The following is a 17147-nucleotide window of genomic DNA, read 5'->3' as shown; positions in this document are numbered from 1 at the left end:
AGTTGAGGGCGCGTAGCTAGGCAGTGCATTCGAATGTCTCCACCTTCGTGGAGTGCAATGTTAATCCTGAGCATCTCGCAGCTGCATCTCGAGACGATCGCGGTAAATATCGCTTGGTGCAAGCGTCAGCGTAGCGTCAGTCGAGCAAAGTCGAGACAAGTCAAGCTGGGAGATGCTACACAGTTAATTAAACGGTAGGCGACGCAGACAACGCTTTTCCAAGTGTCCCATGTCACGCTCCGAAGAGCGCGCCACTTTCCGCACAGCAGAGTGGCGCAGTGGAAGCGTGCTGGGCCCATAACCCAGAGGTCCGTGGATCGAAACCACGCTCTGCTAAAATTATTCTTTTTCTTGGGTGCTTCGAGCTCGATCATTAATCTTGGGGTGCGCTGATTCAGCGTCGACAGCAAACCCTGTGAGTTGTGAAACGACGACGTCGTGTGCAGAATACGAGAAACACTTCCTAAGACGCAGACTTTCTTACGATTTTTTAGCAATTACATTCCTTGATCACAACGGTAATGCTTTTTCGGGCCACACGTGCAACCTTCGCGATATAAAAATCGCATCTCCCCGGCGGGGAATCGAACCCCGGTGTCCCGCGTGACAGGCGGGGGTACTAACCACTATACTACCGAGGAACACGCGGTCGTTGACTGCAGTGCACGCACATTTATGGTCTCTCAGGTACGTGATACATCTCAAATCTAGCGTCCCGATGCTTCCATAGTCAGCTGCTACGAAATAAAAGTATGCCCCAGGTGAGGCTCGAACTCACAACCCCGGCATTGCTCACGGCTACTGCCTTATAAGTACCGTGCGCTAACCAATTGCGCCACTGGGGCTACAGCAGAGTGCTTACAGTTAGCGGTATTCACTTTGATGCCAACCTGTTGTGGCTACAGACCCGTCATACGACCGTCACCTGCGGCCATACTACGACTTTAGCACCTGTCTACGAATGCTTCACACGATTCTTGTTTTATATGCTACACTTACAAGCATGTCAACCGCTTGTCATCACCGAAAAAATGCAAAAAAACGGGCGCCTGGCATTCCGCTACCTGTCCAACAGCGACGGCAGATGTGTGGCAAGCTCTAAGCTGTGCAGGCGCTCCGTGGCCGAGCAGCTGGAGGAGAGATGCCTTCCTTGGTGGCAGCTCCCTGCAGAGTGCGGAAGACCAGAGTGGCCGCGCCGACGTTGTCAGTGGATGGCATGCAATTGCCGAGCCACGGAGAACACGTTGCTTTGCGATGTGCACCCGCCTCGTAGCAGAAAACGCGAACGGTGGCCCTGTGGCGCAACGGATAACGCGTCTGACTACGGATCAGAAGATTCCAGGTTCGAATCCTGGCAGGGTCGGCATTTTGTTAGTTGCGGGCGCGTAGCTAGGCAGTGCATTCGAATGTCTCCACCTTCGTGGAGTGCAATGTTAATCCTGAGCATCTCGCAGCTGCATCTCGAGACGATCGCGGTAAATATCGCTTCGTGCAAGCGTCAGCGTAGCGTCAGTCGAGCAAAGTCGAGACAAGTCAAGCTGGGAGATGCTACACAGTTAATTAAACGGTAGGCGACGCAGACAACGCTTTTCCAAGTGTCCCATGTCACGCACCGAAGAGCGCGCTTCTCTCCGCACAGCAGAGTGGCGCAGTGGAAGCGTGCTGGGCCCATAACCCAGAGGTCCGTGGATCGAAACCACGCTCTGCTAAAATTATTCTTTTTCTTGGGTGCTTCGAGCTCGATCATTAATCTTGGGGTGCGCTGATTCAGCGTCGACAGCAAACCCTGTGAGTTGTGAAACGACGACGTCGTGTGCAGAATACGAGAAACACTTCCTAAGACGCAGACTTTCTTACGATTTTTTAGCAATTACATTCCTTGATCACAACGGTAATGCTTTTTCGGGCCACACGTGCAACCTTCGCGATATAAAAATCGCATCTCCCCGGCGGGGAATCGAACCCCGGTGTCCCGCGTGACAGGCGGGGGTACTAACCACTATACTACCGAGGAACACGCGGTCGTTGACTGCAGTGCACGCACATTTATGGTCTCTCAGGTACGTGATACATCTCAAATCTAGCGTCCCGATGCTTCCATAGTCAGCTGCTACGAAATAAAAGTATGCCCCAGGTGAGGCTCGAACTCACAACCCCGGCATTGCTCACGGCTACTGCCTTATAAGTACCGTGCGCTAACCAATTGCGCCACTGGGGCTACAGCAGAGTGCTTACAGTTAGCGGTATTCACTTTGATGCCAACCTGTTGTGGCTACAGACCCGTCATACGACCGTCACCTGCGGCCATACTACGACTTTAGCACCTGTCTACGAATGCTTCACACGATTCTTGTTTTATATGCTACACTTACAAGCATGTCAACCGCTTGTCATCACCGAAAAAATGCAAAAAAACGGGCGCCTGGCATTCCGCTACCTGTCCAACAGCGACGGCAGATGTGTGGCAAGCTCTAAGCTGTGCAGGCGCTCCGTGGCCGAGCAGCTGGAGGAGAGATGCCTTCCTTGGTGGCAGCTCCCTGCAGAGTGCGGAAGACCAGAGTGGCCGCGCCGACGTTGTCAGTGGATGGCATGCAATTGCCGAGCCACGGAGAACACGTTGCTTTGCGATGTGCACCCGCCTCGTAGCAGAAAACGCGAACGGTGGCCCTGTGGCGCAACGGATAACGCGTCTGACTACGGATCAGAAGATTCCAGGTTCGAATCCTGGCAGGGTCGGCATTTTGTTAGTTGCGGGCGCGTAGCTAGGCAGTGCATTCGAATGTCTCCACCTTCGTGGAGTGCAATGTTAATCCTGAGCATCTCGCAGCTGCATCTCGAGACGATCGCGGTAAATATCGCTTGGTGCAAGCGTCAGCGTAGCGTCAGTCGAGCAAAGTCGAGACAAGTCAAGCTGGGAGATGCTACACAGTTAATTAAACGGTAGGCGACGCAGACAACGCTTTTCCAAGTGTCCCATGTCACGCACCGAAGAGCGCGCTTCTCTCCGCACAGCAGAGTGGCGCAGTGGAAGCGTGCTGGGCCCATAACCCAGAGGTCCGTGGATCGAAACCACGCTCTGCTAAAATTATTCTTTTTCTTGGGTGCTTCGAGCTCGATCATTAATCTTGGGGTGCGCTGATTCAGCGTCGACAGCAAACCCTGTGAGTTGTGAAACGACGACGTCGTGTGCAGAATACGAGAAACACTTCCTAAGACGCAGACTTTCTTACGATTTTTTAGCAATTACATTCCTTGATCACAACGGTAATGCTTTTTCGGGCCACACGTGCAACCTTCGCGATATAAAAATCGCATCTCCCCGGCGGGGAATCGAACCCCGGTGTCCCGCGTGACAGGCGGGGGTACTAACCACTATACTACCGAGGAACACGCGGTCGTTGACTGCAGTGCACGCACATTTATGGTCTCTCAGGTACGTGATACATCTCAAATCTAGCGTCCCGATGCTTCCATAGTCAGCTGCTACGAAATAAAAGTATGCCCCAGGTGAGGCTCGAACTCACAACCCCGGCATTGCTCACGGCTACTGCCTTATAAGTACCGTGCGCTAACCAATTGCGCCACTGGGGCTACAGCAGAGTGCTTACAGTTAGCGGTATTCACTTTGATGCCAACCTGTTGTGGCTACAGACCCGTCATACGACCGTCACCTGCGGCCATACTACGACTTTAGCACCTGTCTACGAATGCTTCACACGATTCTTGTTTTATATGCTACACTTACAAGCATGTCAACCGCTTGTCATCACCGAAAAAATGCAAAAAAACGGGCGCCTGGCATTCCGCTACCTGTCCAACAGCGACGGCAGATGTGTGGCAAGCTCTAAGCTGTGCAGGCGCTCCGTGGCCGAGCAGCTGGAGGAGAGATGCCTTCCTTGGTGGCAGCTCCCTGCAGAGTGCGGAAGACCAGAGTGGCCGCGCCGACGTTGTCAGTGGATGGCATGCAATTGCCGAGCCACGGAGAACACGTTGCTTTGCGATGTGCACCCGCCTCGTAGCAGAAAACGCGAACGGTGGCCCTGTGGCGCAACGGATAACGCGTCTGACTACGGATCAGAAGATTCCAGGTTCGAATCCTGGCAGGGTCGGCATTTTGTTAGTTGCGGGCGCGTAGCTAGGCAGTGCATTCGAATGTCTCCACCTTCGTGGAGTGCAATGTTAATCCTGAGCATCTCGCAGCTGCATCTCGAGACGATCGCGGTAAATATCGCTTGGTGCAAGCGTCAGCGTAGCGTCAGTCGAGCAAAGTCGAGACAAGTCAAGCTGGGAGATGCTACACAGTTAATTAAACGGTAGGCGACGCAGACAACGCTTTTCCAAGTGTCCCATGTCACGCTCCGAAGAGCGCGCCTCTTTCCGCACAGCAGAGTGGCGCAGTGGAAGCGTGCTGGGCCCATAACCCAGAGGTCCGTGGATCGAAACCACGCTCTGCTAAAATTATTCTTTTTCTTGGGTGCTTCGAGCTCGATCATTAATCTTGGGGTGCGCTGATTCAGCGTCGACAGCAAACCCTGTGAGTTGTGAAACGACGACGTCGTGTGCAGAATACGAGAAACACTTCCTAAGACGCAGACTTTCTTACGATTTTTTAGCAATTACATTCCTTGATCACAACGGTAATGCTTTTTCGGGCCACACGTGCAACCTTCGCGATATAAAAATCGCATCTCCCCGGCGGGGAATCGAACCCCGGTGTCCCGCGTGACAGGCGGGGGTACTAACCACTATACTACCGAGGAACACGCGGTCGTTGACTGCAGTGCACGCATATTTATGGTCTCTCAGGTACGTGATACATCTCAAATCTAGCGTCCCGATGCTTCCATAGTCAGCTGCTACGAAATAAAAGTATGCCCCAGGTGAGGCTCGAACTCACAACCCCGGCATTGCTCACGGCTACTGCCTTATAAGTACCGTGCGCTAACCAATTGCGCCACTGGGGCTACAGCAGAGTGCTTACAGTTAGCGGTATTCACTTTGATGCCAACCTGTTGTGGCTACAGACCCGTCATACGACCGTCACCTGCGGCCATACTACGACTTTAGCACCTGTCTACGAATGCTTCACACGATTCTTGTTTTATATGCTACACTTACAAGCATGTCAACCGCTTGTCATCACCGAAAAAATGCAAAAAAACGGGCGCCTGGCATTCCGCTACCTGTCCAACAGCGACGGCAGATGTGTGGCAAGCTCTAAGCTGTGCAGGCGCTCCGTGGCCGAGCAGCTGGAGGAGAGATGCCTTCCTTGGTGGCAGCTCCCTGCAGAGTGCGGAAGACCAGAGTGGCCGCGCCGACGTTGTCAGTGGATGGCATGCAATTGCCGAGCCACGGAGAACACGTTGCTTTGCGATGTGCACCCGCCTCGTAGCAGAAAACGCGAACGGTGGCCCTGTGGCGCAACGGATAACGCGTCTGACTACGGATCAGAAGATTCCAGGTTCGAATCCTGGCAGGCTCGGCATTTTGTTAGTTGAGGGCGCGTAGCTAGGCAGTGCATTCGAATGTCTCCACCTTCGTGGAGTGCAATGTTAATCCTGAGCATCTCGCAGCTGCATCTCGAGACGATCGCGGTAAATATCGCTTGGTGCAAGCGTCAGCGTAGCGTCAGTCGAGCAAAGTCGAGACAAGTCAAGCTGGGAGATGCTACACAGTTAATTAAACGGTAGGCGACGCAGACAACGCTTTTCCAAGTGTCCCATGTCACGCTCCGAAGAGCGCGCCACTTTCCGCACAGCAGAGTGGCGCAGTGGAAGCGTGCTGGGCCCATAACCCAGAGGTCCGTGGATCGAAACCACGCTCTGCTAAAATTATTCTTTTTCTTGGGTGCTTCGAGCTCGATCATTAATCTTGGGGTGCGCTGATTCAGCGTCGACAGCAAACCCTGTGAGTTGTGAAACGACGACGTCGTGTGCAGAATACGAGAAACACTTCCTAAGACGCAGACTTTCTTACGATTTTTTAGCAATTACATTCCTTGATCACAACGGTAATGCTTTTTCGGGCCACACGTGCAACCTTCGCGATATAAAAATCGCATCTCCCCGGCGGGGAATCGAACCCCGGTGTCCCGCGTGACAGGCGGGGGTACTAACCACTATACTACCGAGGAACACGCGGTCGTTGACTGCAGTGCACGCACATTTATGGTCTCTCAGGTACGTGATACATCTCAAATCTAGCGTCCCGATGCTTCCATAGTCAGCTGCTACGAAATAAAAGTATGCCCCAGGTGAGGCTCGAACTCACAACCCCGGCATTGCTCACGGCTACTGCCTTATAAGTACCGTGCGCTAACCAATTGCGCCACTGGGGCTACAGCAGAGTGCTTACAGTTAGCGGTATTCACTTTGATGCCAACCTGTTGTGGCTACAGACCCGTCATACGACCGTCACCTGCGGCCATACTACGACTTTAGCACCTGTCTACGAATGCTTCACACGATTCTTGTTTTATATGCTACACTTACAAGCATGTCAACCGCTTGTCATCACCGAAAAAATGCAAAAAAACGGGCGCCTGGCATTCCGCTACCTGTCCAACAGCGACGGCAGATGTGTGGCAAGCTCTAAGCTGTGCAGGCGCTCCGTGGCCGAGCAGCTGGAGGAGAGATGCCTTCCTTGGTGGCAGCTCCCTGCAGAGTGCGGAAGACCAGAGTGGCCGCGCCGACGTTGTCAGTGGATGGCATGCAATTGCCGAGCCACGGAGAACACGTTGCTTTGCGATGTGCACCCGCCTCGTAGCAGAAAACGCGAACGGTGGCCCTGTGGCGCAACGGATAACGCGTCTGACTACGGATCGGAAGATTCCAGGTTCGAATCCTGGCAGGGTCGGCATTTTGTTAGTTGCGGGCGCGTAGCTAGGCAGTGCATTCGAATGTCTCCACCTTCGTGGAGTGCAATGTTAATCCTGAGCATCTCGCAGCTGCATCTCGAGACGATCGCGGTAAATATCGCTTCGTGCAAGCGTCAGCGTAGCGTCAGTCGAGCAAAGTCGAGACAAGTCAAGCTGGGAGATGCTACACAGTTAATTAAACGGTAGGCGACGCAGACAACGCTTTTACAAGTGTCCCATGTCACGCACCGAAGAGCGCGCTTCTCTCCGCACAGCAGAGTGGCGCAGTGGAAGCGTGCTGGGCCCATAACCCAGAGGTCCGTGGATCGAAACCACGCTCTGCTAAAATTATTCTTTTTCTTGGGTGCTTCGAGCTCGATCATTAATCTTGGGGTGCGCTGATTCAGCGTCGACAGCAAACCCTGTGAGTTGTGAAACGACGACGTCGTGTGCAGAATACGAGAAACACTTCCTAAGACGCAGACTTTCTTACGATTTTTTAGCAATTACATTCCTTGATCACAACGGTAATGCTTTTTCGGGCCACACGTGCAACCTTCGCGATATAAAAATCGCATCTCCCCGGCGGGGAATCGAACCCCGGTGTCCCGCGTGACAGGCGGGGGTACTAACCACTATACTACCGAGGAACACGCGGTCGTTGACTGCAGTGCACGCATATTTATGGTCTCTCAGGTACGTGATACATCTCAAATCTAGCGTCCCGATGCTTCCATAGTCAGCTGCTACGAAATAAAAGTATGCCCCAGGTGAGGCTCGAACTCACAACCCCGGCATTGCTCACGGCTACTGCCTTATAAGTACCGTGCGCTAACCAATTGCGCCACTGGGGCTACAGCAGAGTGCTTACAGTTAGCGGTATTCACTTTGATGCCAACCTGTTGTGGCTACAGACCCGTCATACGACCGTCACCTGCGGCCATACTACGACTTTAGCACCTGTCTACGAATGCTTCACACGATTCTTGTTTTATATGCTACACTTACAAGCATGTCAACCGCTTGTCATCACCGAAAAAATGCAAAAAAACGGGCGCCTGGCATTCCGCTACCTGTCCAACAGCGACGGCAGATGTGTGGCAAGCTCTAAGCTGTGCAGGCGCTCCGTGGCCGAGCAGCTGGAGGAGAGATGCCTTCCTTGGTGGCAGCTCCCTGCAGAGTGCGGAAGACCAGAGTGGCCGCGCCGACGTTGTCAGTGGATGGCATGCAATTGCCGAGCCACGGAGAACACGTTGCTTTGCGATGTGCACCCGCCTCGTAGCAGAAAACGCGAACGGTGGCCCTGTGGCGCAACGGATAACGCGTCTGACTACGGATCAGAAGATTCCAGGTTCGAATCCTGGCAGGGTCGGCATTTTGTTAGTTGCGGGCGCGTAGCTAGGCAGTGCATTCGAATGTCTCCACCTTCGTGGAGTGCAATGTTAATCCTGAGCATCTCGCAGCTGCATCTCGAGACGATCGCGGTAAATATCGCTTGGTGCAAGCGTCAGCGTAGCGTCAGTCGAGCAAAGTCGAGACAAGTCAAGCTGGGAGATGCTACACAGTTAATTAAACGGTAGGCGACGCAGACAACGCTTTTCCAAGTGTCCCATGTCACGCTCCGAAGAGCGCGCCTCTTTCCGCACAGCAGAGTGGCGCAGTGGAAGCGTGCTGGGCCCATAACCCAGAGGTCCGTGGATCGAAACCACGCTCTGCTAAAATTATTCTTTTTCTTGGGTGCTTCGAGCTCGATCATTAATCTTGGGGTGCGCTGATTCAGCGTCGACAGCAAACCCTGTGAGTTGTGAAACGACGACGTCGTGTGCAGAATACGAGAAACACTTCCTAAGACGCAGACTTTCTTACGATTTTTTAGCAATTACATTCCTTGATCACAACGGTAATGCTTTTTCGGGCCACACGTGCAACCTTCGCGATATAAAAATCGCATCTCCCCGGCGGGGAATCGAACCCCGGTGTCCCGCGTGACAGGCGGGGGTACTAACCACTATACTACCGAGGAACACGCGGTCGTTGACTGCAGTGCACGCACATTTATGGTCTCTCAGGTACGTGATACATCTCAAATCTAGCGTCCCGATGCTTCCATAGTCAGCTGCTACGAAATAAAAGTATGCCCCAGGTGAGGCTCGAACTCACAACCCCGGCATTGCTCACGGCTACTGCCTTATAAGTACCGTGCGCTAACCAATTGCGCCACTGGGGCTACAGCAGAGTGCTTACAGTTAGCGGTATTCACTTTGATGCCAACCTGTTGTGGCTACAGACCCGTCATACGACCGTCACCTGCGGCCATACTACGACTTTAGCACCTGTCTACGAATGCTTCACACGATTCTTGTTTTATATGCTACACTTACAAGCATGTCAACCGCTTGTCATCACCGAAAAAATGCAAAAAAACGGGCGCCTGGCATTCCGCTACCTGTCCAACAGCGACGGCAGATGTGTGGCAAGCTCTAAGCTGTGCAGGCGCTCCGTGGCCGAGCAGCTGGAGGAGAGATGCCTTCCTTGGTGGCAGCTCCCTGCAGAGTGCGGAAGACCAGAGTGGCCGCGCCGACGTTGTCAGTGGATGGCATGCAATTGCCGAGCCACGGAGAACACGTTGCTTTGCGATGTGCACCCGCCTCGTAGCAGAAAACGCGAACGGTGGCCCTGTGGCGCAACGGATAACGCGTCTGACTACGGATCAGAAGATTCCAGGTTCGAATCCTGGCAGGGTCGGCATTTTGTTAGTTGCGGGCGCGTAGCTAGGCAGTGCATTCGAATGTCTCCACCTTCGTGGAGTGCAATGTTAATCCTGAGCATCTCGCAGCTGCATCTCGAGACGATCGCGGTAAATATCGCTTGGTGCAAGCGTCAGCGTAGCGTCAGTCGAGCAAAGTCGAGACAAGTCAAGCTGGGAGATGCTACACAGTTAATTAAACGGTAGGCGACGCAGACAACGCTTTTCCAAGTGTCCCATGTCACGCACCGAAGAGCGCGCTTCTCTCCGCACAGCAGAGTGGCGCAGTGGAAGCGTGCTGGGCCCATAACCCAGAGGTCCGTGGATCGAAACCACGCTCTGCTAAAATTATTCTTTTTCTTGGGTGCTTCGAGCTCGATCATTAATCTTGGGGTGCGCTGATTCAGCGTCGACAGCAAACCCTGTGAGTTGTGAAACGACGACGTCGTGTGCAGAATACGAGAAACACTTCCTAAGACGCAGACTTTCTTACGATTTTTTAGCAATTACATTCCTTGATCACAACGGTAATGCTTTTTCGGGCCACACGTGCAACCTTCGCGATATAAAAATCGCATCTCCCCGGCGGGGAATCGAACCCCGGTGTCCCGCGTGACAGGCGGGGGTACTAACCACTATACTACCGAGGAACACGCGGTCGTTGACTGCAGTGCACGCACATTTATGGTCTCTCAGGTACGTGATACATCTCAAATCTAGCGTCCCGATGCTTCCATAGTCAGCTGCTACGAAATAAAAGTATGCCCCAGGTGAGGCTCGAACTCACAACCCCGGCATTGCTCACGGCTACTGCCTTATAAGTACCGTGCGCTAACCAATTGCGCCACTGGGGCTACAGCAGAGTGCTTACAGTTAGCGGTATTCACTTTGATGCCAACCTGTTGTGGCTACAGACCCGTCATACGACCGTCACCTGCGGCCATACTACGACTTTAGCACCTGTCTACGAATGCTTCACACGATTCTTGTTTTATATGCTACACTTACAAGCATGTCAACCGCTTGTCATCACCGAAAAAATGCAAAAAAACGGGCGCCTGGCATTCCGCTACCTGTCCAACAGCGACGGCAGATGTGTGGCAAGCTCTAAGCTGTGCAGGCGCTCCGTGGCCGAGCAGCTGGAGGAGAGATGCCTTCCTTGGTGGCAGCTCCCTGCAGAGTGCGGAAGACCAGAGTGGCCGCGCCGACGTTGTCAGTGGATGGCATGCAATTGCCGAGCCACGGAGAACACGTTGCTTTGCGATGTGCACCCGCCTCGTAGCAGAAAACGCGAACGGTGGCCCTGTGGCGCAACGGATAACGCGTCTGACTACGGATCAGAAGATTCCAGGTTCGAATCCTGGCAGGGTCGGCATTTTGTTAGTTGCGGGCGCGTAGCTAGGCAGTGCATTCGAATGTCTCCACCTTCGTGGAGTGCAATGTTAATCCTGAGCATCTCGCAGCTGCATCTCGAGACGATCGCGGTAAATATCGCTTGGTGCAAGCGTCAGCGTAGCGTCAGTCGAGCAAAGTCGAGACAAGTCAAGCTGGGAGATGCTACACAGTTAATTAAACGGTAGGCGACGCAGACAACGCTTTTCCAAGTGTCCCATGTCACGCACCGAAGAGCGCGCTTCTCTCCGCACAGCAGAGTGGCGCAGTGGAAGCGTGCTGGGCCCATAACCCAGAGGTCCGTGGATCGAAACCACGCTCTGCTAAAATTATTCTTTTTCTTGGGTGCTTCGAGCTCGATCATTAATCTTGGGGTGCGCTGATTCAGCGTCGACAGCAAACCCTGTGAGTTGTGAAACGACGACGTCGTGTGCAGAATACGAGAAACACTTCCTAAGACGCAGACTTTCTTACGATTTTTTAGCAATTACATTCCTTGATCACAACGGTAATGCTTTTTCGGGCCACACGTGCAACCTTCGCGATATAAAAATCGCATCTCCCCGGCGGGGAATCGAACCCCGGTGTCCCGCGTGACAGGCGGGGGTACTAACCACTATACTACCGAGGAACACGCGGTCGTTGACTGCAGTGCACGCACATTTATGGTCTCTCAGGTACGTGATACATCTCAAATCTAGCGTCCCGATGCTTCCATAGTCAGCTGCTACGAAATAAAAGTATGCCCCAGGTGAGGCTCGAACTCACAACCCCGGCATTGCTCACGGCTACTGCCTTATAAGTACCGTGCGCTAACCAATTGCGCCACTGGGGCTACAGCAGAGTGCTTACAGTTAGCGGTATTCACTTTGATGCCAACCTGTTGTGGCTACAGACCCGTCATACGACCGTCACCTGCGGCCATACTACGACTTTAGCACCTGTCTACGAATGCTTCACACGATTCTTGTTTTATATGCTACACTTACAAGCATGTCAACCGCTTGTCATCACCGAAAAAATGCAAAAAAACGGGCGCCTGGCATTCCGCTACCTGTCCAACAGCGACGGCAGATGTGTGGCAAGCTCTAAGCTGTGCAGGCGCTCCGTGGCCGAGCAGCTGGAGGAGAGATGCCTTCCTTGGTGGCAGCTCCCTGCAGAGTGCGGAAGACCAGAGTGGCCGCGCCGACGTTGTCAGTGGATGGCATGCAATTGCCGAGCCACGGAGAACACGTTGCTTTGCGATGTGCACCCGCCTCGTAGCAGAAAACGCGAACGGTGGCCCTGTGGCGCAACGGATAACGCGTCTGACTACGGATCGGAAGATTCCAGGTTCGAATCCTGGCAGGGTCGGCATTTTGTTAGTTGCGGGCGCGTAGCTAGGCAGTGCATTCGAATGTCTCCACCTTCGTGGAGTGCAATGTTAATCCTGAGCATCTCGCAGCTGCATCTCGAGACGATCGCGGTAAATATCGCTTGGTGCAAGCGTCAGCGTAGCGTCAGTCGAGCAAAGTCGAGACAAGTCAAGCTGGGAGATGCTACACAGTTAATTAAACGGTAGGCGACGCAGACAACGCTTTTCCAAGTGTCCCATGTCACGCTCCGAAGAGCGCGCCTCTCTCCGCACAGCAGAGTGGCGCAGTGGAAGCGTGCTGGGCCCATAACCCAGAGGTCCGTGGATCGAAACCACGCTCTGCTAAAATTATTCTTTTTCTTGGGTGCTTCGAGCTCGATCATTAATCTTGGGGTGCGCTGATTCAGCGTCGACAGCAAACCCTGTGAGTTGTGAAACGACGACGTCGTGTGCAGAATACGAGAAACACTTCCTAAGACGCAGACTTTCTTACGATTTTTTAGCAATTACATTCCTTGATCACAACGGTAATGCTTTTTCGGGCCACACGTGCAACCTTCGCGATATAAAAATCGCATCTCCCCGGCGGGGAATCGAACCCCGGTGTCCCGCGTGACAGGCGGGGGAACTAACCACTATACTACCGAGGAACACGCGGTCGTTGACTGCAGTGCACGCACATTTATGGTCTCTCAGGTACGTGATACATCTCAAATCTAGCGTCCCGATGCTTCCATAGTCAGCTGCTACGAAATAAAAGTATGCCCCAGGTGAGGCTCGAACTCACAACCCCGGCATTGCTCACGGCTACTGCCTTATAAGTACCGTGCGCTAACCAATTGCGCCACTGGGGCTACAGCAGAGTGCTTACAGTTAGCGGTATTCACTTTGATGCCAACCTGTTGTGGCTACAGACCCGTCATACGACCGTCACCTGCGGCCATACTACGACTTTAGCACCTGTCTACGAATGCTTCACACGATTCTTGTTTTATATGCTACACTTACAAGCATGTCAACCGCTTGTCATCACCGAAAAAATGCAAAAAAACGGGCGCCTGGCATTCCGCTACCTGTCCAACAGCGACGGCAGATGTGTGGCAAGCTCTAAGCTGTGCAGGCGCTCCGTGGCCGAGCAGCTGGAGGAGAGATGCCTTCCTTGGTGGCAGCTCCCTGCAGAGTGCGGAAGACCAGAGTGGCCGCGCCGACGTTGTCAGTGGATGGCATGCAATTGCCGAGCCACGGAGAACACGTTGCTTTGCGATGTGCACCCGCCTCGTAGCAGAAAACGCGAACGGTGGCCCTGTGGCGCAACGGATAACGCGTCTGACTACGGATCAGAAGATTCCAGGTTCGAATCCTGGCAGGGTCGGCATTTTGTTAGTTGCGGGCGCGTAGCTAGGCAGTGCATTCGAATGTCTCCACCTTCGTGGAGTGCAATGTTAATCCTGAGCATCTCGCAGCTGCATCTCGAGACGATCGCGGTAAATATCGCTTGGTGCAAGCGTCAGCGTAGCGTCAGTCGAGCAAAGTCGAGACAAGTCAAGCTGGGAGATGCTACACAGTTAATTAAACGGTAGGCGACGCAGACAACGCTTTTCCAAGTGTCCCATGTCACGCACCGAAGAGCGCGCTTCTCTCCGCACAGCAGAGTGGCGCAGTGGAAGCGTGCTGGGCCCATAACCCAGAGGTCCGTGGATCGAAACCACGCTCTGCTAAAATTATTCTTTTTCTTGGGTGCTTCGAGCTCGATCATTAATCTTGGGGTGCGCTGATTCAGCGTCGACAGCAAACCCTGTGAGTTGTGAAACGACGACGTCGTGTGCAGAATACGAGAAACACTTCCTAAGACGCAGACTTTCTTACGATTTTTTAGCAATTACATTCCTTGATCACAACGGTAATGCTTTTTCGGGCCACACGTGCAACCTTCGCGATATAAAAATCGCATCTCCCCGGCGGGGAATCGAACCCCGGTGTCCCGCGTGACAGGCGGGGGTACTAACCACTATACTACCGAGGAACACGCGGTCGTTGACTGCAGTGCACGCACATTTATGGTCTCTCAGGTACGTGATACATCTCAAATCTAGCGTCCCGATGCTTCCATAGTCAGCTGCTACGAAATAAAAGTATGCCCCAGGTGAGGCTCGAACTCACAACCCCGGCATTGCTCACGGCTACTGCCTTATAAGTACCGTGCGCTAACCAATTGCGCCACTGGGGCTACAGCAGAGTGCTTACAGTTAGCGGTATTCACTTTGATGCCAACCTGTTGTGGCTACAGACCCGTCATACGACCGTCACCTGCGGCCATACTACGACTTTAGCACCTGTCTACGAATGCTTCACACGATTCTTGTTTTATATGCTACACTTACAAGCATGTCAACCGCTTGTCATCACCGAAAAAATGCAAAAAAACGGGCGCCTGGCATTCCGCTACCTGTCCAACAGCGACGGCAGATGTGTGGCAAGCTCTAAGCTGTGCAGGCGCTCCGTGGCCGAGCAGCTGGAGGAGAGATGCCTTCCTTGGTGGCAGCTCCCTGCAGAGTGCGGAAGACCAGAGTGGCCGCGCCGACGTTGTCAGTGGATGGCATGCAATTGCCGAGCCACGGAGAACACGTTGCTTTGCGATGTGCACCCGCCTCGTAGCAGAAAACGCGAACGGTGGCCCTGTGGCGCAACGGATAACGCGTCTGACTACGGATCGGAAGATTCCAGGTTCGAATCCTGGCAGGGTCGGCATTTTGTTAGTTGCGGGCGCGTAGCTAGGCAGTGCATTCGAATGTCTCCACCTTCGTGGAGTGCAATGTTAATCCTGAGCATCTCGCAGCTGCATCTCGAGACGATCGCGGTAAATATCGCTTGGTGCAAGCGTCAGCGTAGCGTCAGTCGAGCAAAGTCGAGACAAGTCAAGCTGGGAGATGCTACACAGTTAATTAAACGGTAGGCGACGCAGACAACGCTTTTCCAAGTGTCCCATGTCACGCTCCGAAGAGCGCGCCTCTCTCCGCACAGCAGAGTGGCGCAGTGGAAGCGTGCTGGGCCCATAACCCAGAGGTCCGTGGATCGAAACCACGCTCTGCTAAAATTATTCTTTTTCTTGGGTGCTTCGAGCTCGATCATTAATCTTGAGGTGCGCTGATTCAGCGTCGACAGCAAACCCTGTGAGTTGTGAAACGACGACGTCGTGTGCAGAATACGAGAAACACTTCCTAAGACGCAGACTTTCTTACGATTTTTTAGCAATTACATTCCTTGATCACAACGGTAATGCTTTTTCGGGCCACACGTGCAACCTTCGCGATATAAAAATCGCATCTCCCCGGCGGGGAATCGAACCCCGGTGTCCCGCGTGACAGGCGGGGGAACTAACCACTATACTACCGAGGAACACGCGGTCGTTGACTGCAGTGCACGCACATTTATGGTCTCTCAGGTACGTGATACATCTCAAATCTAGCGTCCCGATGCTTCCATAGTCAGCTGCTACGAAATAAAAGTATGCCCCAGGTGAGGCTCGAACTCACAACCCCGGCATTGCTCACGGCTACTGCCTTATAAGTACCGTGCGCTAACCAATTGCGCCACTGGGGCTACAGCAGAGTGCTTACAGTTAGCGGTATTCACTTTGATGCCAACCTGTTGTGGCTACAGACCCGTCATACGACCGTCACCTGCGGCCATACTACGACTTTAGCACCTGTCTACGAATGCTTCACACGATTCTTGTTTTATATGCTACACTTACAAGCATGTCAACCGCTTGTCATCACCGAAAAAATGCAAAAAAACGGGCGCCTGGCATTCCGCTACCTGTCCAACAGCGACGGCAGATGTGTGGCAAGCTCTAAGCTGTGCAGGCGCTCCGTGGCCGAGCAGCTGGAGGAGAGATGCCTTCCTTGGTGGCAGCTCCCTGCAGAGTGCGGAAGACCAGAGTGGCCGCGCCGACGTTGTCAGTGGATGGCATGCAATTGCCGAGCCACGGAGAACACGTTGCTTTGCGATGTGCACCCGCCTCGTAGCAGAAAACGCGAACGGTGGCCCTGTGGCGCAACGGATAACGCGTCTGACTACGGATCGGAAGATTCCAGGTTCGAATCCTGGCAGGGTCGGCATTTTGTTAGTTGCGGGCGCGTAGCTAGGCAGTGCATTCGAATGTCTCCACCTTCGTGGAGTGCAATGTTAATCCTGAGCATCTCGCAGCTGCATCTCGAGACGATCGCGGTAAATATCGCTTGGTGCAAGCGTCAGCGTAGCGTCAGTCGAGCAAAGTCGAGACAAGTCAAGCTGGGAGATGCTACACAGTTAATTAAACGGTAGGCGACGCAGACAACGCTTTTCCAAGTGTCCCATGTCACGCTCCGAAGAGCGCGCCTCTTTCCGCACAGCAGAGTGGCGCAGTGGAAGCGTGCTGGGCCCATAACCCAGAGGTCCGTGGATCGAAACCACGCTCTGCTAAAATTATTCTTTTTCTTGGGTGCTTCGAGCTCGATCATTAATCTTGGGGTGCGCTGATTCAGCGTCGACAGCAAACCCTGTGAGTTGTGAAACGACGACGTCGTGTGCAGAATACGAGAAACACTTCCTAAGACGCAGACTTTCTTACGATTTTTTAGCAATTACATTCCTTGATCACAACGGTAATGCTTTTTCGGGCCACACGTGCAACCTTCGCGATATAAAAATCGCATCTCCCCGGCGGGGAATCGAACCCCGGTCTCCCGCGTGACAGGCGGGGATACTAACCACTATACTACCGAGGAACACGCGGTCGTTGACTGCAGTGCACGCAC

General features: G+C 53.4%; 50 non-coding genes across 50 annotated transcripts; 25 read left to right on the top strand and 25 right to left on the bottom strand.

Annotated features, from left to right (window-relative positions):
* Positions 1-264: 264 nt before the first annotated feature.
* On the top strand, positions 265-336 carry Trnam-cau. Its single transcript has one exon. It is a non-coding gene; the product is annotated as a tRNA-Met (tRNA).
* Positions 337-569: 233 nt separating this feature from the next.
* On the bottom strand, positions 570-641 carry Trnad-guc. Its single transcript has one exon. It is a non-coding gene; the product is annotated as a tRNA-Asp (tRNA).
* Positions 642-753: 112 nt separating this feature from the next.
* Positions 754-845, bottom strand: Trnai-uau. The gene is given in 2 exon segments: positions 754-789; positions 808-845. It is a non-coding gene; the product is annotated as a tRNA-Ile (tRNA).
* Positions 846-1290: 445 nt separating this feature from the next.
* Trnar-acg lies at positions 1291-1363 on the top strand. Its single transcript has one exon. It is a non-coding gene; the product is annotated as a tRNA-Arg (tRNA).
* Positions 1364-1637: 274 nt separating this feature from the next.
* Positions 1638-1709, top strand: Trnam-cau. Its single transcript has one exon. It is a non-coding gene; the product is annotated as a tRNA-Met (tRNA).
* Positions 1710-1942: 233 nt separating this feature from the next.
* On the bottom strand, positions 1943-2014 carry Trnad-guc. Its single transcript has one exon. It is a non-coding gene; the product is annotated as a tRNA-Asp (tRNA).
* Positions 2015-2126: 112 nt separating this feature from the next.
* Positions 2127-2218, bottom strand: Trnai-uau. The gene is given in 2 exon segments: positions 2127-2162; positions 2181-2218. It is a non-coding gene; the product is annotated as a tRNA-Ile (tRNA).
* Positions 2219-2663: 445 nt separating this feature from the next.
* Positions 2664-2736, top strand: Trnar-acg. Its single transcript has one exon. It is a non-coding gene; the product is annotated as a tRNA-Arg (tRNA).
* A 274-nt stretch (positions 2737-3010) lies between these two features.
* Trnam-cau lies at positions 3011-3082 on the top strand. The gene has a single exon. It is a non-coding gene; the product is annotated as a tRNA-Met (tRNA).
* Positions 3083-3315: 233 nt separating this feature from the next.
* Positions 3316-3387, bottom strand: Trnad-guc. The gene has a single exon. It is a non-coding gene; the product is annotated as a tRNA-Asp (tRNA).
* Positions 3388-3499: 112 nt separating this feature from the next.
* Trnai-uau lies at positions 3500-3591 on the bottom strand. The gene is given in 2 exon segments: positions 3500-3535; positions 3554-3591. It is a non-coding gene; the product is annotated as a tRNA-Ile (tRNA).
* Positions 3592-4036: 445 nt separating this feature from the next.
* Positions 4037-4109, top strand: Trnar-acg. The gene has a single exon. It is a non-coding gene; the product is annotated as a tRNA-Arg (tRNA).
* Positions 4110-4383: 274 nt separating this feature from the next.
* Positions 4384-4455, top strand: Trnam-cau. Its single transcript has one exon. It is a non-coding gene; the product is annotated as a tRNA-Met (tRNA).
* A 233-nt stretch (positions 4456-4688) lies between these two features.
* Trnad-guc lies at positions 4689-4760 on the bottom strand. The gene has a single exon. It is a non-coding gene; the product is annotated as a tRNA-Asp (tRNA).
* Positions 4761-4872: 112 nt separating this feature from the next.
* Trnai-uau lies at positions 4873-4964 on the bottom strand. The gene is given in 2 exon segments: positions 4873-4908; positions 4927-4964. It is a non-coding gene; the product is annotated as a tRNA-Ile (tRNA).
* A 445-nt stretch (positions 4965-5409) lies between these two features.
* Trnar-acg lies at positions 5410-5482 on the top strand. The gene has a single exon. It is a non-coding gene; the product is annotated as a tRNA-Arg (tRNA).
* A 274-nt stretch (positions 5483-5756) lies between these two features.
* On the top strand, positions 5757-5828 carry Trnam-cau. The gene has a single exon. It is a non-coding gene; the product is annotated as a tRNA-Met (tRNA).
* A 233-nt stretch (positions 5829-6061) lies between these two features.
* On the bottom strand, positions 6062-6133 carry Trnad-guc. Its single transcript has one exon. It is a non-coding gene; the product is annotated as a tRNA-Asp (tRNA).
* Positions 6134-6245: 112 nt separating this feature from the next.
* Trnai-uau lies at positions 6246-6337 on the bottom strand. The gene is given in 2 exon segments: positions 6246-6281; positions 6300-6337. It is a non-coding gene; the product is annotated as a tRNA-Ile (tRNA).
* Positions 6338-6782: 445 nt separating this feature from the next.
* On the top strand, positions 6783-6855 carry Trnar-acg. The gene has a single exon. It is a non-coding gene; the product is annotated as a tRNA-Arg (tRNA).
* Positions 6856-7129: 274 nt separating this feature from the next.
* Positions 7130-7201, top strand: Trnam-cau. Its single transcript has one exon. It is a non-coding gene; the product is annotated as a tRNA-Met (tRNA).
* Positions 7202-7434: 233 nt separating this feature from the next.
* On the bottom strand, positions 7435-7506 carry Trnad-guc. Its single transcript has one exon. It is a non-coding gene; the product is annotated as a tRNA-Asp (tRNA).
* Positions 7507-7618: 112 nt separating this feature from the next.
* Positions 7619-7710, bottom strand: Trnai-uau. Its single transcript is given in 2 exon segments — positions 7619-7654; positions 7673-7710. It is a non-coding gene; the product is annotated as a tRNA-Ile (tRNA).
* A 445-nt stretch (positions 7711-8155) lies between these two features.
* Trnar-acg lies at positions 8156-8228 on the top strand. The gene has a single exon. It is a non-coding gene; the product is annotated as a tRNA-Arg (tRNA).
* Positions 8229-8502: 274 nt separating this feature from the next.
* Positions 8503-8574, top strand: Trnam-cau. The gene has a single exon. It is a non-coding gene; the product is annotated as a tRNA-Met (tRNA).
* Positions 8575-8807: 233 nt separating this feature from the next.
* On the bottom strand, positions 8808-8879 carry Trnad-guc. Its single transcript has one exon. It is a non-coding gene; the product is annotated as a tRNA-Asp (tRNA).
* A 112-nt stretch (positions 8880-8991) lies between these two features.
* On the bottom strand, positions 8992-9083 carry Trnai-uau. Its single transcript is given in 2 exon segments — positions 8992-9027; positions 9046-9083. It is a non-coding gene; the product is annotated as a tRNA-Ile (tRNA).
* A 445-nt stretch (positions 9084-9528) lies between these two features.
* Trnar-acg lies at positions 9529-9601 on the top strand. The gene has a single exon. It is a non-coding gene; the product is annotated as a tRNA-Arg (tRNA).
* Positions 9602-9875: 274 nt separating this feature from the next.
* On the top strand, positions 9876-9947 carry Trnam-cau. The gene has a single exon. It is a non-coding gene; the product is annotated as a tRNA-Met (tRNA).
* A 233-nt stretch (positions 9948-10180) lies between these two features.
* Positions 10181-10252, bottom strand: Trnad-guc. The gene has a single exon. It is a non-coding gene; the product is annotated as a tRNA-Asp (tRNA).
* Positions 10253-10364: 112 nt separating this feature from the next.
* Positions 10365-10456, bottom strand: Trnai-uau. The gene is given in 2 exon segments: positions 10365-10400; positions 10419-10456. It is a non-coding gene; the product is annotated as a tRNA-Ile (tRNA).
* A 445-nt stretch (positions 10457-10901) lies between these two features.
* On the top strand, positions 10902-10974 carry Trnar-acg. The gene has a single exon. It is a non-coding gene; the product is annotated as a tRNA-Arg (tRNA).
* Positions 10975-11248: 274 nt separating this feature from the next.
* Positions 11249-11320, top strand: Trnam-cau. Its single transcript has one exon. It is a non-coding gene; the product is annotated as a tRNA-Met (tRNA).
* Positions 11321-11553: 233 nt separating this feature from the next.
* Trnad-guc lies at positions 11554-11625 on the bottom strand. The gene has a single exon. It is a non-coding gene; the product is annotated as a tRNA-Asp (tRNA).
* Positions 11626-11737: 112 nt separating this feature from the next.
* Trnai-uau lies at positions 11738-11829 on the bottom strand. The gene is given in 2 exon segments: positions 11738-11773; positions 11792-11829. It is a non-coding gene; the product is annotated as a tRNA-Ile (tRNA).
* Positions 11830-12274: 445 nt separating this feature from the next.
* Positions 12275-12347, top strand: Trnar-acg. Its single transcript has one exon. It is a non-coding gene; the product is annotated as a tRNA-Arg (tRNA).
* A 274-nt stretch (positions 12348-12621) lies between these two features.
* Positions 12622-12693, top strand: Trnam-cau. Its single transcript has one exon. It is a non-coding gene; the product is annotated as a tRNA-Met (tRNA).
* A 233-nt stretch (positions 12694-12926) lies between these two features.
* On the bottom strand, positions 12927-12998 carry Trnad-guc. The gene has a single exon. It is a non-coding gene; the product is annotated as a tRNA-Asp (tRNA).
* A 112-nt stretch (positions 12999-13110) lies between these two features.
* On the bottom strand, positions 13111-13202 carry Trnai-uau. The gene is given in 2 exon segments: positions 13111-13146; positions 13165-13202. It is a non-coding gene; the product is annotated as a tRNA-Ile (tRNA).
* Positions 13203-13647: 445 nt separating this feature from the next.
* Trnar-acg lies at positions 13648-13720 on the top strand. The gene has a single exon. It is a non-coding gene; the product is annotated as a tRNA-Arg (tRNA).
* Positions 13721-13994: 274 nt separating this feature from the next.
* Trnam-cau lies at positions 13995-14066 on the top strand. Its single transcript has one exon. It is a non-coding gene; the product is annotated as a tRNA-Met (tRNA).
* Positions 14067-14299: 233 nt separating this feature from the next.
* Trnad-guc lies at positions 14300-14371 on the bottom strand. The gene has a single exon. It is a non-coding gene; the product is annotated as a tRNA-Asp (tRNA).
* Positions 14372-14483: 112 nt separating this feature from the next.
* On the bottom strand, positions 14484-14575 carry Trnai-uau. The gene is given in 2 exon segments: positions 14484-14519; positions 14538-14575. It is a non-coding gene; the product is annotated as a tRNA-Ile (tRNA).
* A 445-nt stretch (positions 14576-15020) lies between these two features.
* On the top strand, positions 15021-15093 carry Trnar-acg. Its single transcript has one exon. It is a non-coding gene; the product is annotated as a tRNA-Arg (tRNA).
* A 274-nt stretch (positions 15094-15367) lies between these two features.
* Positions 15368-15439, top strand: Trnam-cau. The gene has a single exon. It is a non-coding gene; the product is annotated as a tRNA-Met (tRNA).
* A 233-nt stretch (positions 15440-15672) lies between these two features.
* On the bottom strand, positions 15673-15744 carry Trnad-guc. The gene has a single exon. It is a non-coding gene; the product is annotated as a tRNA-Asp (tRNA).
* Positions 15745-15856: 112 nt separating this feature from the next.
* On the bottom strand, positions 15857-15948 carry Trnai-uau. Its single transcript is given in 2 exon segments — positions 15857-15892; positions 15911-15948. It is a non-coding gene; the product is annotated as a tRNA-Ile (tRNA).
* A 445-nt stretch (positions 15949-16393) lies between these two features.
* Positions 16394-16466, top strand: Trnar-acg. Its single transcript has one exon. It is a non-coding gene; the product is annotated as a tRNA-Arg (tRNA).
* A 274-nt stretch (positions 16467-16740) lies between these two features.
* On the top strand, positions 16741-16812 carry Trnam-cau. Its single transcript has one exon. It is a non-coding gene; the product is annotated as a tRNA-Met (tRNA).
* A 233-nt stretch (positions 16813-17045) lies between these two features.
* Trnad-guc lies at positions 17046-17117 on the bottom strand. The gene has a single exon. It is a non-coding gene; the product is annotated as a tRNA-Asp (tRNA).
* Between the last annotated feature and the right edge of the window lie 30 nt (positions 17118-17147).

The sequence above is a fragment of the Schistocerca piceifrons genome, unplaced genomic scaffold (genome assembly GCF_021461385.2).
Source record: "Schistocerca piceifrons isolate TAMUIC-IGC-003096 unplaced genomic scaffold, iqSchPice1.1 HiC_scaffold_1684, whole genome shotgun sequence".
Classification (NCBI taxonomy): Eukaryota; Metazoa; Arthropoda; class Insecta; order Orthoptera; family Acrididae; genus Schistocerca; species Schistocerca piceifrons.
The sequence above is the reverse complement of the archived record's forward strand: the minus strand, read 5'-3'. Positions and strand labels throughout refer to the sequence as shown.